Source organism: Equus przewalskii, chromosome 18 (assembly GCF_037783145.1).
Source record: "Equus przewalskii isolate Varuska chromosome 18, EquPr2, whole genome shotgun sequence".
NCBI classification, from domain to species: Eukaryota; Metazoa; Chordata; class Mammalia; order Perissodactyla; family Equidae; genus Equus; species Equus przewalskii.
This window is the reverse complement of record NC_091848.1, coordinates 42,982,686-42,998,571: the sequence shown is the minus strand read 5'-3', so window position 1 is coordinate 42,998,571 and position 15,886 is coordinate 42,982,686.

The window sequence follows — 15,886 nt, the reverse complement described above, 5'->3', positions numbered from 1 at the left end:
CTTCTCTGCATCTTTCCTTACAATAAATATCTCTTACATATAAAACATAAGAGATCTCCATAGCTGTGGTTTTTTAAACATTAGTATGCCTCTTTTCATTTCCTCTGCAATCCTTGAAAATAATGCATGCAGTAAACTTCACATTCAGATACGTAAACAGGTATGTCCCACACTCTAATAATATTTAACTACAGAAAACAATTTTATATCACATATCGAAATATTTATACTTTAAATTTCTTTTGCCCAGATTAAGCTTACTTCTCCACCCTTGCAAGTAGCAGTGTATAAATATGCTAATTGCATTATACTGCTGGTGGTATGATGGTTTTAAAGCAGCAGGTTTAAGAGTAAAGACTGGGATTGTGTTTCATCAATGGCTGTGTCATCTTGAATGAGTCACTTAAACTTTTTGAGCCTTAGTTTCCTTTGGAAAGTCAACAAGGTGTTACTTTTATCAACTTCTTCACAGGACTGCTGTGAGGGTTAAAAGAGAAAGAGTGTTAGCTCTTTGAAACAGCAGCAAGAACAAACTATGGTAAGGCAGAGTTCTTTTTGATCATATCCTTTTAAAAAAAGCAGGAAACCACACAGACTGAATTACAAATTCAGAATAAAAGAAAACTATTTCTTCAGAGTAATATTAAGTCACAAGTGTATTTTTCAGACTTTTATTTTTGCCTGTGACCAGACCTGGCATCATCATAATCAGGAGGCCTAGACCATATTTCCCTATTGGTAAAAAGTAAGGAAAGATATCACATAAAGGAAAGAGTTCTAAATCAAGCATATTTTGTATATACTGTAGGTTTTCTGTAACATATCTTATAAGCTTCTTCTCCCTCCAAGTCTTTTCCTTGCTGCCCTGTAGCTCTTGATATAAGAGGAAACTAACTAGTAAAATAAATACAATCAGTCAATGGAGAATTAAGTAGCCTCTACTACATGCTTGCTTTTTAAGATACGGAAGCAGTGTAGGGGAACGTCTCATTCTCAATGAGTCTGTATGTTATTAAAAAATTATGAAATGGTATAATCTCAGGGATCTTAGAGTTCTTTAAGTGATCTATCTGATACATGAGTCTCCTCCAGAATGGGACCCCCTAATCCATTATTCAGCCAACTCTTAAACACCTCCTGTGACAGGGATATTATTACCTCACAAGCCAGCCTGTTTTCCCCTTTCGGTTGCTCTGAATCAAAGTCTTCCTTACATTGACTTTCTGAGTAGCATCCACCTCTCCATCTAAATTCTACGCTTTGTGGGTATACATTTAAATTCTTTATCGTGAAACTGATGGGTGAATGCATTAATTCTTTAGCAAAGGGAAGGGGGAAGCTAGGACTGGAGTAGGCAGGGAAAGCTTGATCTGGGCTTGGAAGAATGCCCAGTATTTAAATAATTAAAGGGGAACAAAGCATAATATAATACAGGGAAGAACATAGCCAAGGCTCAGAGGCAAAAATGAGGATGAGAAGCTCAAGGATTCCCCCTCTCAGGACCACTTGCCCTTTGAAAGGAGCTAACTGCTGAGATCAACACTTTCATTAGAAATGAGGACCCAAGAATGGTAAAGATGGCAATACCTCTGCAAATTTCACTTGGCCCATAAACTATCCCTCTGAAAAAGAAGAGGACACTCCATATTTATGGAAGTTTGGAAATACTTAAGAGAGGAATTTTCTGCTTTAGGGAGTAATTTCAGATAATGCCACCCACTGAGATTTGTAGCAGCCCTGTTTTTACACACCAGGGGACAAATAGGTTGTGTATCTGGCCCTGTGATTTTGATAAACTTAGCTAATGAGTCACAGGTATGATTGTGGTAGGCTGAGAAATCCAGATTTGCAGAGCTTCTGAGAGCAGAGGTGGGCTAAGTCATGTTGTCTAAAACAGTTCTCATCTAATGACCAGTGCTAAAACCCAGAATGGTAGTGAATTTTTGGTAGCAGTGGCCAGGAATTTGTGTCCAGGAAACTCAGGGAGAATTCACAGTGTCTAGGAACATGTATGCACTTTTTAATTCAGAGTAAAGCAAAATGCTTACTGACTCATAGAGCAAGGAAGATATTGCCTTAAATAAAATACAAAGATAAGAATTACATTGTATTTTAACCCATACACATCTTCCAAACCATTCTTGAATTGTTTTGGCAATTTTTCCAATCATCTCATAAAAGGCTTTCGAATGAAATATATTCCCTTCTGGACCGTGAAATTTGCACCTTTGAAAGATACACACACAGCTTATTAGGTTCAGAAGACTATGAAATACTCATCTTTTTGCCCAGTGTACCTCCCCTTACCAAAAAAAAAAAACAAAAGGTGAGGAGTTGAAGTCCATAGGTTGACAGCTTGGAAAACCCAATGGAAAAATTGTGTAGAATGGTTTATTGCATAAAACAGATTTAAGAAAATAAATCTCTCTGGATGTGATAGGCACACCACCATTCTCTCTAACTTTACTAGCCCCAGCATTTTGGCTGTGAAATTAATCAATATCCTACTTTGATAAGGGCGCTTCAAGCTCTCTGGTGAACTGTAATACTCTGTAGAATGAAGAGATTCAAACACCAGAAGTCAAAACTTGAAATATTTTTCTTTGCTTATGTGTGTTTTTCTTAGTATTGTTTCATTGGCACTAAAATATGTAAATATTATTACACTGCACTCAGTACTAAAAGAATATACCCATGACAGTTGGTATTTCAAATTATTCAGGATTCTGTTTTGATTTCGTAATACGAGGTTGAGTTTGTGACTGTATTAAGAGTCAGTGTAAAAAACGTGTTGATGTAACAAAGGAGAGGACACGGGGTTAGCAGTCAGACCCTAGCTTTCTAAGAGTAGCCACTACCCACCAAGTGCTTACTATGTGCCAAGCACTGTGTGTTTTCAAATGTGGCCTCATTTAAACCTCAGGAAGACTCTAAGAGGTCGATACTGATACTGTCTTTAACTTACAAAAGAGGAACTGAGGCTAAAGGAATGAAAATAGAATGTTTGAGGTCATCCAGCAATGGAAATTTGGAGCCATATTTCAATTCCAGGCTGTCAGACCCCAAAGCCCATACTTTTACCTCCCCAGTGGTCACTGAATCTTCTCATTTGCTTACTGCATGACTCTGTTAGTTTATCTTCCTGTGCCTCCATTTCCCCATCTGTTAAATGCAGATGCTAATAATAGCAGCCCTGCTGAATCTACACAATTGTAGTGAAAGGAAATGACATAGTATACGTGAAAGTGCATTTCCAATGGTACAACATCAAGGAGTTTTAACACTGCTGCACTTACTATTATTTCATTAAGGTAAAACAAGGAGGTTATGAGAGTTGCAAGTCCATTCTCCTTTGATCATTTCTTCACATTTTTGCACCTTTCTCTGCTTTTTTCTTGTAGTTGATTTCTAGTTTCATAGCATTATGATCAGAAAAGATGCTTGATATTATTTCAACTCTCTTGTATTTATTGATGCTTGCTTTGTTTCCCAAAATATGGTCAATCCTTGAGAATGTTCCATGTGCACTTGAGAAGAATGCGTAACCTGCTGTTTTTGGATGAAGTGTTCTATATATATCTATTAAGTCCATCTGGTCTAATTTTTCATTTAATTCTATTATTTCCTTGCTGATTTTCTGTCTGGATGTTCTGTCCATTGGTGTTAATGGTGTGTTGAGGTCCCCTACTATTATTGTATTGTTGTTGATGTCTTCTTTTAGTTCTGTTAAGAGTTGCTTTACAAATTTTGGTGCTCCTGTGTTGGCTGCGTATATATTTATAAGTGTTATGTCTTCTTGGTGGAGAGTCCCTTTTATCATTATATACTGTCCCTCTTTGTCCTTCTTTATCTGTTTTGCTTTGAAGTCTACCTTGTCTGATATTAGTATAGTGACACCTGCTTTCTTTTGTTCATTATTAGCTTGGAGTATTGTTCTCCATCCCTTCACTCTGAGTCTGTGTTTGTCTTTGGGGCTGAGGTGTGTTTCCTGGAGGCAGCATATTGTTGGGTCTTGTTCTTTGATCCATCCTGCCACTCTGTGTCTTTTGATTGGGGAGTTCAATCCATTTACATTTAGAGTGATTATTGAGATGTGGGGGCCTACCACTGCCATTTTATGTCTTGTTTTCCGGTTTTCTTCAATTTCCTTTGTTTCTCGTCCCATGGTTTAATCTGTTCTGATGAAGAGCTGCTACTCTCTGTTGTTGTCCTTCTACTTATCTCCTCTGCTCTTGGTTTTGTAGCCCCTTTCCTTTTTTTGATTTTTCAGGAATGAGGGTTTTCCTGAGGATTTCCTGAAGAGGAGGTTTTGTGGCAATGAACTCCCTTAATTTTTGTTTATCTGGGAAAGTTTTTATTTCTCCATCGTATTTGAAGGATATTTTCGCTGGGTAGAGAATTCTTGGCTGTAGGTTTTTGTACTTCAGATTTTTGAATATATCATTCCACTCTCTTCTAGCCTGTAAAGTTTCTGCTGAGAAATCTGCTGATAGCCTGATGAGGGTTCCTTTGTAGGTTAGTTTCTTTTGCCTGGCTGTCCTTAGTATTTTCTCCTTGTGGTTGACTTTTGCTAGCTTCACTACTATATGCCGTGGGGTTGGTCTTCTTGCATTGATAAAGTTTGGAGATCTATTGGCTTCTGTCACCTGAGGATCCATCTCTCTCACCAGATTTGGGAAGTTCTCAGCCATTATTTCTTTGAATAGGCTTTCTGCCCCTTTCTCCTTCTCTTCTCCCTCTGGTATACCTATAATCCTTACGTTGCATCTCCTAATTGTGTCTGATAATTCTTGGAGAGTTTCTTCATTTCTTTTTAGTCTTACTTCTCTCTCCTACTCTGCCTGCGGCATTTCTATATTCCCATCTTCCAAATTGCTAATTCTTTCCTACATATTATCGGCCCTACTGTTTAGTGCATCTAGATTTTTCTTAATCTCCTCTATTGTGTTCTTCATTTCCAGTATTTCTGTTTGGTTCTTCTTTATAGTATCAAACTCTTTTGTGACATAGCTCCTGAACTCGTTGAGTTGTCTATCTGAATTCTCTCTTAACTCATTGAGTATTTTAATGATGGCTGTTTTGAAGTCATCGTCATTTAGGTTATATATTTCATTTTCTTTGGGATTGTTTTCTGTGTATTTATTATTTTCCTTCTGTTCTGGAGATTTAAGGTATTTTTTCATATTGCTTGATGTTGTAGATTTGTGCCTCCGCATAGAGATAGAGTTTAGTTGCTCCTTCCACTTGTTTCTGCTGGTGTGGTGGGGGAGCAGCTGTTTATACTGCACCAACCAGGAACCCTATCCGCAGTTGCTAACTGGGCCTGGGCCCCTCCTCATAGTCACAGTGGTCCTTTGGATTCCCTCTTCTGCCGTGGGGGCCATCACAGGGGGGCTTCAGGCTGCTGGTGCCTACTGTTGCAGCCCACCTAGATGTGCTCCCTCCTTGGGGTCTGCAACGGTGTTATGGGCTTTTCCAGCGGCCAGGGGTAGGATCACTTATATTTGCCGCTCCATCACTGTCGGCACCCACAAAATCTCACTTGTCCACTATGGGTCACAGCAGAGCTATTGGCATCTTCTACAGTCTGTGGTTAGTTCACCTAGCTATGCTACTTTTGTCCTGGAGTCTTCCAGCCTTGTGGCTGCCAGATGGGTGCTCTCTACTAGTGCTGTGCAGAGGCTTTCTCTGAGGCTGCTCTGAGCCTGTAGAGTTTCCCCCTGGGCTACGGAGCCAGGCTGCTGGAACTGCACCCAGCCCCAGTCCTGTTCCCCAGGAACTCGGGGAGCCCTTTGCCCTGTCTGGGGGATAGCTGGAGATCCTGATTTCAGTGGTAGCTGGTTGGCTGCTGCCCTGCCTGATATTCTCCTCTCCGGGACCTTCCCAGTGTTGTGGATGCTGGGCAGAGCCCCTCCGCTAATGGCAGACAGAGAGTTTTGTCTGCTGCCTGGGCAGAACTCTGGAGCTTCCCCCCCGGGCTGCGGAGCCGGCCTCTGGAGCTCCACCCAGCCCCAGTCCTCTCTGAGATCTCCGGCAATCCCTTGCCCCGCCGTGCAGGCAGTGGCAGCCGGGGGTCCGCCACGCCCTCTGTGATTCTCTCTGGGACCCTCTGGGCGCCGTGGACACCAGGTGGGATCTCCCCGCCAATGGCGGGGCGAGACTCGCCCTGCGGGCTCAGGTGTGTAACTCTGGAGTTTCCCTCTGCATTTAGGAGTAATTGCGGGGGGTTTAGGTAGGGCTCTGGTCACCTGTTTCCACCGTCGCTCCTCTGGTGTGTGCTTGCTCCTGCCCTAGGTGTGTGTTGATCTGCTGGGGGCATCCGTTGGAAGAAAGCCGCTTGCAGGTACTAGGCTGTTCGGTCGGGGCCGGAGAGTTTTCACCTATCTCCACCTCCTCCCGGAGGGAAGTCCCTCCGCCTTCCGATGTATAGTCGCTTGGGTCTCTCAGACGTCCTGACATGCTATCTGGATATCCTTTGTTAAGCGATGAGCATCCAAATAATTGTAGACTCGAAGGGGGAGAGACAAAGAGGACTACTCATGGCGCCATCTTGGATCTTCTCTCACCTTTGATCATTTCTTAACATGGAAAAATTACCTAAAGTTTCTCTGTAAGTCTGTGTGTGTGGTATTACCCACTCATAAAGCAGGAGCTGTGCACATGGAGCAATTACGGGGGCACCTCTTTCTGTGGCCTTTAGATGTGTGAAATATCACAGAGGAGCTTAAGGCAAACCTCAGGAAGGTTTAGGGCAAATAAAGGATTGGCCTCAAAAGCAAATAAGAGGGCTGCTATTCAACTGGTACCAGAAGAAGTTATTAGTTGTGAAAATACTGGAATATTTCTGCATCAATTGCAGAAGTCAAACCTCTGCCTTGAGCCCCCAAGTGCCTCTGCCCCATCCTCACCTCATATCTCACTTTCTCAGCTGTGGCCACCGTAGCCTCTCCCTTGGGACCTCCTGGACCTCCCATGCTCCAGCAGCTAAACTAACCTTGGGCACAGCAAGGGGTCTCTGAGGCTCTGGACTGTCACTACCTCTATCCTGATTGGTTGGTCCTCAAGCCACTCTGGTTGGTAAATGTTTTCAATATAAACTCTGGAAATGCTCCCGATGAAAGGTAACATTTCAAATGTTATCATTCATCTGTTTGCATCTTATTATCTATAAGAATTAGTGGATTCTTTTCATTGGTATGGAAAGGAGCCTCCAGGCTCTCCTTCAGCACCTCTGGAGCTCTCTTCCTCTAGGGACATAAAGAGCTGCTTTGTTCTGGTGTGTTTACTTGTTGCCTCTTCTTGAGGGCAAGGCTATTTCTTCCCTGGTGCCTAATGCAGGTACTCAATCAGTGGTGACGGCATTCACATTGGGACAGGGGAGTATTCAGGCTCTTGGTGTCCAAACAACTTGGCTAAGCTTAGAGTCAGAGGTGGAACTCCTGATTTTCTGAACACCGTCAGACATTCTACTTCCGTTAACACTCTGTGTTAATGGAGATTCAGTTAAACATTCCTGTTTCATCCCCTGGTTGGGAAAACCCTGGGAATTGCCCCAGATGTACTAAAGACAGCACAGAGCTCAAAATCAGACTGACCTGAGTTTCAATTGTGTTCCCACTTAGAAGTTGTGTGATCTCTGGTAAGAAACTGCTACTCACTGAGCTTTAATCCCTCACTCCCCCCACACTGCCATGTAAAACGGGATTCATCACACACACCTAACTGCATGAGAAGCAAATGCAAAACAAAATGTGCAAATAGCTCTGAGCATCGCATAAGGCCCTTTAAAGCAAGTGGTAAGACAGCAAGGCACCCTCCACAGCCCTGTGTCTCACTATATATAGAGGAGGTCTGGCGTGGGAAAGGGAACAGGCCTCAAAGGTAAAAAAATGAGGTTGAAGATGGCAGTCTTTGCTACGACTCTGTGATCCCAGATGAAATGCATCTCTTCTTTGGGTCTTCATATCTTCGTCTGCAAAATGGGTGTGTTATGAGGATTAATTTAAGTAGCATATGTCTAAGAGGTTTGTGAACTCTGAATAACACTTAAGTGTCTGTGATGCCACCATGAACACCCCTATGGCACAGCATGCATTCCTCCAAAGACAGAGGCTTCTGTTTACTGGGCATTCAGTTTCATAATAGACACATAGCCCCTTCCGTGGATTTTGCTCTCACTTCTGATTCTAAATGGCAAGATTAGAGGACTGTATGAATTGCTTTTATCTTCCTAAAAATAATTACTATAGAAATATTACATACTCTTGATACTAGAAGTCCAAAAGTGATCTGGAGGAGACTCTGAGATTGCAAATATGCAACCTGTTATGTGGGGAACGCATGCCAGTTGGGTTATTCATCACACACTTTTATGTTGTGTTACTGTAGCTGCTGCACAGCTGTTGTGCTCTCTCCCGGTGGCCACATTCCATTGGTGGGCAAGAGGCCCCTAAGTATGCTAAATGTGCTGTACGGTAATTGCTAATTCAGTGTATTTGGATCCACTGGGGTTAGAGGCAGTACAAAAATAGACATAGGGAAGCAGTTAACTTTTGCAAGTGTTCTGATTTTTGAGGGAAAAGAGGATCTTATAGAGCAGTTGTTTTCTAATTTCACTAGAATTGAATTCAGTTCATTTTAGAAAAACACTGTGTCGAGTGGTGAAGAGGCATATAAAATAAATGCTAGTTCCTGGTGCTGATATGTTTATTTTAGTGGAGAAGACAGAAATGTATGGGGGTCGGCCCTTGGCCCAGTGGTTAAGTTCACGCGCTCCACTTTGGCGGCCCAGGGTTTTGCTGGTTCGGATCCTGGGGGCAGACATGGCACCACTCATCCAGCCATGCTGAGGCAGCGTCCCACATAGCCACAACTAGAGGTACTCACAACTAGAAGGTACAAATATGTACTGGGGGGCTTTGTGGGGAAAGAAAAAGGGGGAAAAACAAAGAAGAGGATTGGCAATAGTTGTTAGCTCAGGTGCCAATCTTAAAAAAAAATAAAAAAGAAATTCATGAACATAGCTTCTCCACAGGTCCTGGATCTGAGTGACTAAAGGTGACAAATCATGTTTTGATATAAGAGATTTTGAGCAGAACCCCTCAGTGTATTCACTTGATTATACGGAAAGAATTATACTTTCCCTTTATAGCAGACACTGTCACTGCCCCACCCGTAAGCTCCCTAGCGCAGCTCGGAAGTCATCAGTGGCTGACGTGGACCTCCAGCACCTGTCTCCCCCCCGCCTACTTCCTTTGGCTCTAGGAACATTCTTCTGACATGTGGCTCAGAATGGTGGCACAGGGAAGTTAGTGCTTCCAGGAGTAACCCTCAACCAGGCGAAGATGGGAGAGTGTGGACAGCTACTTCATTTTCCTTGCCTCTTGTGGGACATTTCTGAGGTGTGTTCCACATAGTGTCTCAGGGGGTCTTCAACAGGATTAAGCCATCATTGCTTACAGTGGCCACACGGTTATTAATGGGCTCTTTTTTGGCTTGTACCCAAATACTTCTCTCAGAGTCTCATTTGGGGGCAACCCATACGAACTCATCTTTATTATCTTGAGAATAATTTTGTTTTGAGGATGTAAGCCAACATAGGTAAAGCCTACGGGTGCTCAATAACTTACTTGTCTATATTTTCCATGTTTCAATTGCCCTCACATATGTGTCTTTGTGCTGCTCCTTTAACCCTGATGACTTGCTCTGTGCCACCGAATGAGTGCCACTGAATTTAGTGAGTGTGCACTTACTAAAAGTGATCTCCCTAATACCCTAGACTTGTTCGGATTTAACCCTATCACCTTATCTCCTTTTGTATTTCACCTGTGTACCTGGACCTGGTATCCTTGCCACCTTGCCTTTCGCTAGAAACCCTAATCACAAATTGTTCTTTTGGCACTGACCTTTGGTTTATAGACCCTCTCCTCTGCTTAAATATCAGTTTGCTCTTCAAATTATTTTCAACTCTGGCCATTATAAGGAACATTTCAGCCCAGACCATAAATACCCCTAACTCTCCATGCAGGGAATGCTTCAAAAGTCGCTGCTGTGCTGTATTCCCCAGACCCGTGCAACTGGGCAGGAGTGTTTTGTCAATATTTGCTGGTGGTAATGCAAAGGGAAATTATGTCCAAGTAATTGATATGCGCGCTGTGGGAAAAAAAAACAGGTAAGCATGTGATTCATAGAGAATCAGAGAATTTCTAAAAGCTATTTGTGAGTGTGCTTTCTTTTAAAAGGTCTCCTAATGAGGGAGATGGTTAGTCAGAGATTAGCTACACTGGACAGGAGTTACCTGGTGGATGACAGAATCAGGAAAACAGGGAGTAAGAGGTCAGGCATAATAAAGAACATAGGCCTCCATCAGGGCGGTGGGCAGAAAATAATGAGGTCCAGATTAAAGGAGAAGCAGCCAGCAGAAATGAAGGAAAGAAGGAAATAAATATCCTGAGACTGTGACACACAACGACGCACAATATGATAAACTGTTATACATGATATGCTCTTTCATCGAATCTTCAAATACCCTATTTATAGGTCTTAGAATCTCTACTTTGCAGATGAGGAAAAAACCCCAATTAAATTACTCATTTGTGTACTCATTCAAGACAGGAGGAGACAGTCAGGGTCTACGGAACTATTTGACTCTATAGTCAGGTTTCTTTTTCTGATACCATACTTTAAGCAAATGGTTCAAAGGCAATCATTTTACAATGTGTATATGTATCAAAACATTGCATTGTACACCTTATACACAGATTTTACCTGTGAATTTTTTTTTATACCTCAAGAAAGCAGGAGAAAGAAAAAAAGAAACAGTCAAAAAGATTAGCCAGATCAAGGGCCTGCATTTATAGGCACATATCTGTCCTCTGACTGAAATGGGGCAACCCAAGAGTGTAGGCAGCCCAGAGCCCACAGGTGTAAAAAACAGACAGATGTACCTGAAGACATGCCTGTTGGTTCTGACAGATGGGGAGGACAAAAAAAGACTAACTTCTCTGACACGAGAAGATTCAAAATTGTGGCAGACTCCCTCTCCACCATCCCCCACACCCCCCATCCAACGCGTCTTCAATGGAACCAAGATTACAGTATTTCTAAAAAATGAGGTTAAAGAGGTTATATGTAGTGAAATTTCCATACTTTCAATGACGGTGAGCTCTAGTGGGTAAAGAAATGCTGAGGCAACGGCAACAGCATTCAGGAAGACTCCTGAGAGTCTGGGTAAATGGGCATGAAAGTGGCGTGGCAGCATATGGGCTTCATCCTGCCAGAGGAAGTGTAAGGTAATAGGTTTTGAGGGAAATAATCCAACTACAAAATGATGGGCTCCTAGCTATCATTGACAATCAGGAAACCCATGAGTGCATTATTCACTGAAGACAATTGCAGAAAATGCTGCCTGGGCCAAGAGACCCATGAAATGCTGTGCTTCCTCATGGAGTCTTATATAAACAGAACCAAAAGCAATACACATCCTCGGACTGGAAACAAAACAAAACATACTGTAGCAGCACCTAGGGGCATCATGCATCTGCACACCACTCTCCAGGATACAGAATGGAGCTGGACAAGATCCAGACTAATTAGTGTGATCAGGATGGAGGGGTTTCCCCTGAAGATGATGAGATTAAGAATTTTCCATTTGATAGGATGGCAGCTGTGCAAAGAGATGATGGAAGTGTTCTCTTTCCCTTAAATTATATTTAAATAATAAATGAAAATGAGTATTTTTAGTACCTGAAAATTTTACATCTAAGAGTGTTTCACACTGAGAGTGCTGCCCAGAGCACCATACCTCCTGTAAGTCCATGCTTCATCACATATCCACACATTCGTGTGTTTGTTCCTTGATCAAACAACCTTACACTGACTGCTGATTATGTGCCAGACACCGATTAGGTTTTGAGACTAGGTATTGAGATATAGAGCCAGACAGGCTCTTCCCTCAGAGGGCCCACTGGATTTAAGGTGTAAAGCAAGGAAATATATAATTATAATATAGTGATGGTGATGATTGCCATTGATGGAAGTCTGTCCCAAAATCATGATGGTTGTTGGGAAATAAATCCTGAATTAATTTGGGGGAGAGTATAATAAAACGTGTTACCTATTATGTGGTCTCATATATGCTTTCCTTTTTATATTTCATTTTCAATTGCACACTGACTTTAAGTAGAACAATAAAAATACTGGATAGTGGGTTCAAGTAGCATTAAAACCAAGCATTTAGCATGCTAAAACTCTTTTTTTCAATGTTATTAATACAATGACCCTCTTACATGTATAAATTTATATTTTTCATATTCTTTTCCTTTCCTAGTAAATGCTTATCATAATATATGGCATTTATTTTTAAAATGCATAGTGCATTATGCTTCAGAGCTTGTAATAATAGAGTTTGGGGGTTTCAGAGTGCTTACTTCTCAACTTTGACCTTGCATCAACATGACATATTTAACTTAATGCTATATTGCATTTTTATATGCTCTTCATCACCATGGATCCAATCATGGTTTATTAACTCCAGTGAATGCACTAGATGGAAATTAATTTCTTTAAAGAGCAGTGGTAGTTGTCCTGGAAACTATATCTCAACAACAAAGCTAAAACCTTCCCTAGGTAAGAAGAATCAATGAAATCTGATGAGGAAAATGACATCCTGATCTAGCAAGCTTACTTTGTAATGCATACTCTATATCCAAAAGCCTATTTTAGAAAAGTTTGATACAGTCTCCATAAAGTTATTGCTCATATTGAATTGTACACATTAGCATTTTAAAAATCACAAACAAATATAGTTAGAATGATACCGGGGATACAAACTTACTAACTTTTAATATTTCTTATAATTTCTGCTTTATTTTTATGACAAAAATTAAGAAATAAAGATATTCAAAAACCACCACTATCAAATTAATAACATTTAGAAAAAACATTTCTGGGAGATTTTGCTGACCATTTTTGAGCAGAATTTGAATCACTTGATATAATTGAGATCAAATAATTCAGAGATATATTTTGTTATCCTCTTATTTCAGTGTAAATTTCCCTGTGGCAAGTACAGATATCAGAGATCAAGTTGTTGTCTTCATCCTGGGTTGGAAAACAGAATGTCTCTCTTTTTCCTTTCTTGAGTAGCCATCTTATCTGCACCAGCAGCTTCACTTTCACCTTAATATATTCAAGTCAAACTGGTCTTTAAAATACATGAGCCAGTCCTCACTGACACTGAATTTTTCATCCTTTGATTTCTCCTAAGATTGTTACTTCACAGTGTCAAAAAGCTTGAAAGCTTTGGCTTGAATGTCCAAACTCAAAGGCACCCAGTGCTAAGTTTGATCCTGAAACCACAAAATCAGAAACTTTCCCATTTCAGCCAGACATCTTGCCTGTTGCCCTACAACAATCGAAGCAGCAATTAGTAGAACTAGGCTTTACACCTTTCTAGACAATTTTTTAAAGTTTGACTATGAGATGACTATAAAAGTAATGACAAGGATGCATTTTATACTCATGCACATTCAAATGAAATGTTTATGAGGACTCTGTCACCCTAATGACTGTTGACTCTCAGTCTCCTTGAGTGGCCCAACATTTCCTCTGATACAAAGCATTCTTGAGCTTCCTATTGGAAATTGTCTTCAGAGTTGGCTTCTGACCAGGCAAGAACGTCAACCTGACTCGACTGTCCTGGGACACCTCCCTTGATCTCTGTTTTTCTTTTTATACTTCTCTCTGGCTCTTTATCCTTTCTCCTGTCCAGACTGAGGGAAGTCTGTGGATCCTTAAGAAGTGCTGAACTGAGGGGTTTCAAAGCAGAAAGTAAATGGGAATAGGAAACGCACCTAATACAAAGCACAAAAATCAAAGAATTTAATAAAAATATTAAGTTCTTCAAAACTTGGAAAGAGAGAGTTTGGACCATGTATATACATATATATATATATATGGCCTAGTGGTTCAGTCCAACGTGCTCCTTTTTGGTGGCCTGGGTTTGATTCCTGGGGGTGGACTGAACACCACTTGCTGGTTGCCACACTATGGCAGTGAGCCATATACAAAGCAGAGGAAGATTGGCACAGATGTTAGCTCAAGGCAAATCTTCCTCAAGCAAAGAAAAGAGGAAGATTGGCAACAGATGCTAGCTCAGGATGAATCTTCCTCAGCAAAAAAACAAAAAAGAAAGAAAGAAAGAAGAACAAATAGAAGCAATACTGTTTTGGGAGTATCATGATAGGGAATACGGTTAATGTTTTCCTAATACTTATAGGAACTTATAGGACTGGCATAGAGGTAAGATATAGTAATGATGAAAAATTTCAATTACTTGTACTTCTGTGTAAAGTATTATACTGATACTTATCGGTATATTGGAACATTTGATAAACTCTTGACAAAACTAGAAGAGGAAGAAAAAGTGTGGAAAGTTCCCTGATTGCATTTGATCCTAATGCCCATTGGGTATCTTTATGTGTTAGTAAGTTTATTTTTAGAACAGACATGAGAATATTCCATATGCTCACTGAATTCACATACAAAATGTATGCAATAGTTTTAATTCTGACCAAGAAGAAAGTGGATTGTACTGGAAGAAGTGATGGGACCTTAGAAGAAAATGCCGTTGTGATTTTGTAATAAAAAGAGGAAGGAATACAGGGAAGTTTTTAATTTAATTTAATTTTACTTTGTTTTATTTTTATCTTACTTCGTTACAAAAAGTATTTGTGGTGATTCACAAAGATGCAGACTTAGCAAATAATGGTAGGTATAAGCGTGAAATTAAGTTAATAGCAAAGGGTATGGCATGAATTCCTATACCACACACTTTTTAATGAGAATCACAAATTTGGATCATAACTTTCTTGAAGAGGAGAGCGGGATCAGTTCAAAGATTCACAGGGAAACTCTTCCAGATACATAATACAGAAGTAGCTTAGGGCAGGGACACAGAAATACGACAAAGTCTCAACAATAGCCTATGATTAAGCAAAGCCTTGGATTTCATAGGATGTCTCTTGTCTTCTGATGTCTCTTACAGGATATGATATTGTATCAAAACGAAGTTCAGTTAAAGAAATGCTTTGAAGTTTGATCCATTGTGAAATGATTGTTTCTCTCTGTTGAACCTTTGAAACCATCCAGGGACAATGGGTTTGAATTTATATGCCATGAAAAGCACCTGGAAGGAAGCGTGTTTCTGTTCCCACATACGGATGGGGTTGTATAGGATGTAACAGGTAAGACAGTTGACAGTAGGATAGACATTCTGTAAAAACTAAAGAACCTAACAAGAGAGGGTGCTGAAAAACTGCAGTCCTGTCTCTCTCAGGGGTAAATAAAGCTGGACATACACACAGGCTCAGTTTCCCAAGGAAGTCGTTTTGTACAGAGATTTAGTATAAAATCCCCCCTCCATTCAAAATCAGAATTGTTTAAAATAATTGCAGTTAAAGAAGATGAGAAATTGTAAAAATGAAGTTTGAATCTCTATTTTCAGAAAAGAAGAATCCAGCCAAGTTAATACAATGGCACAAGAATTTCTTGTTCACTTTTTACAAGTCATACAATAAAAGATGAAAAGAGAGACATATAAAAATAGATACTATATGTGCTGTGAACATGTAAATATGGCGTCAAGAAGGCTTCAGGCCAGAATGAGCTATTCTAAAGTCAAAAAGAAAAAGCGCTTATATTTGTGAGGTTTATTCAGAAAAGCTTGTGGCTTAGGGAAGACAGTGACCTAGCACCAAACGAAAGAGGGAAGCTAGGATTTTCACTCTTGTGTTTCATCCATTTTCTATAGCAAGAGACTAAATCTTCCCAGTGGAAGGGGTAGGATAAACATTGTAAAAACGAATTAAAGTTCTGGCAGATGAAG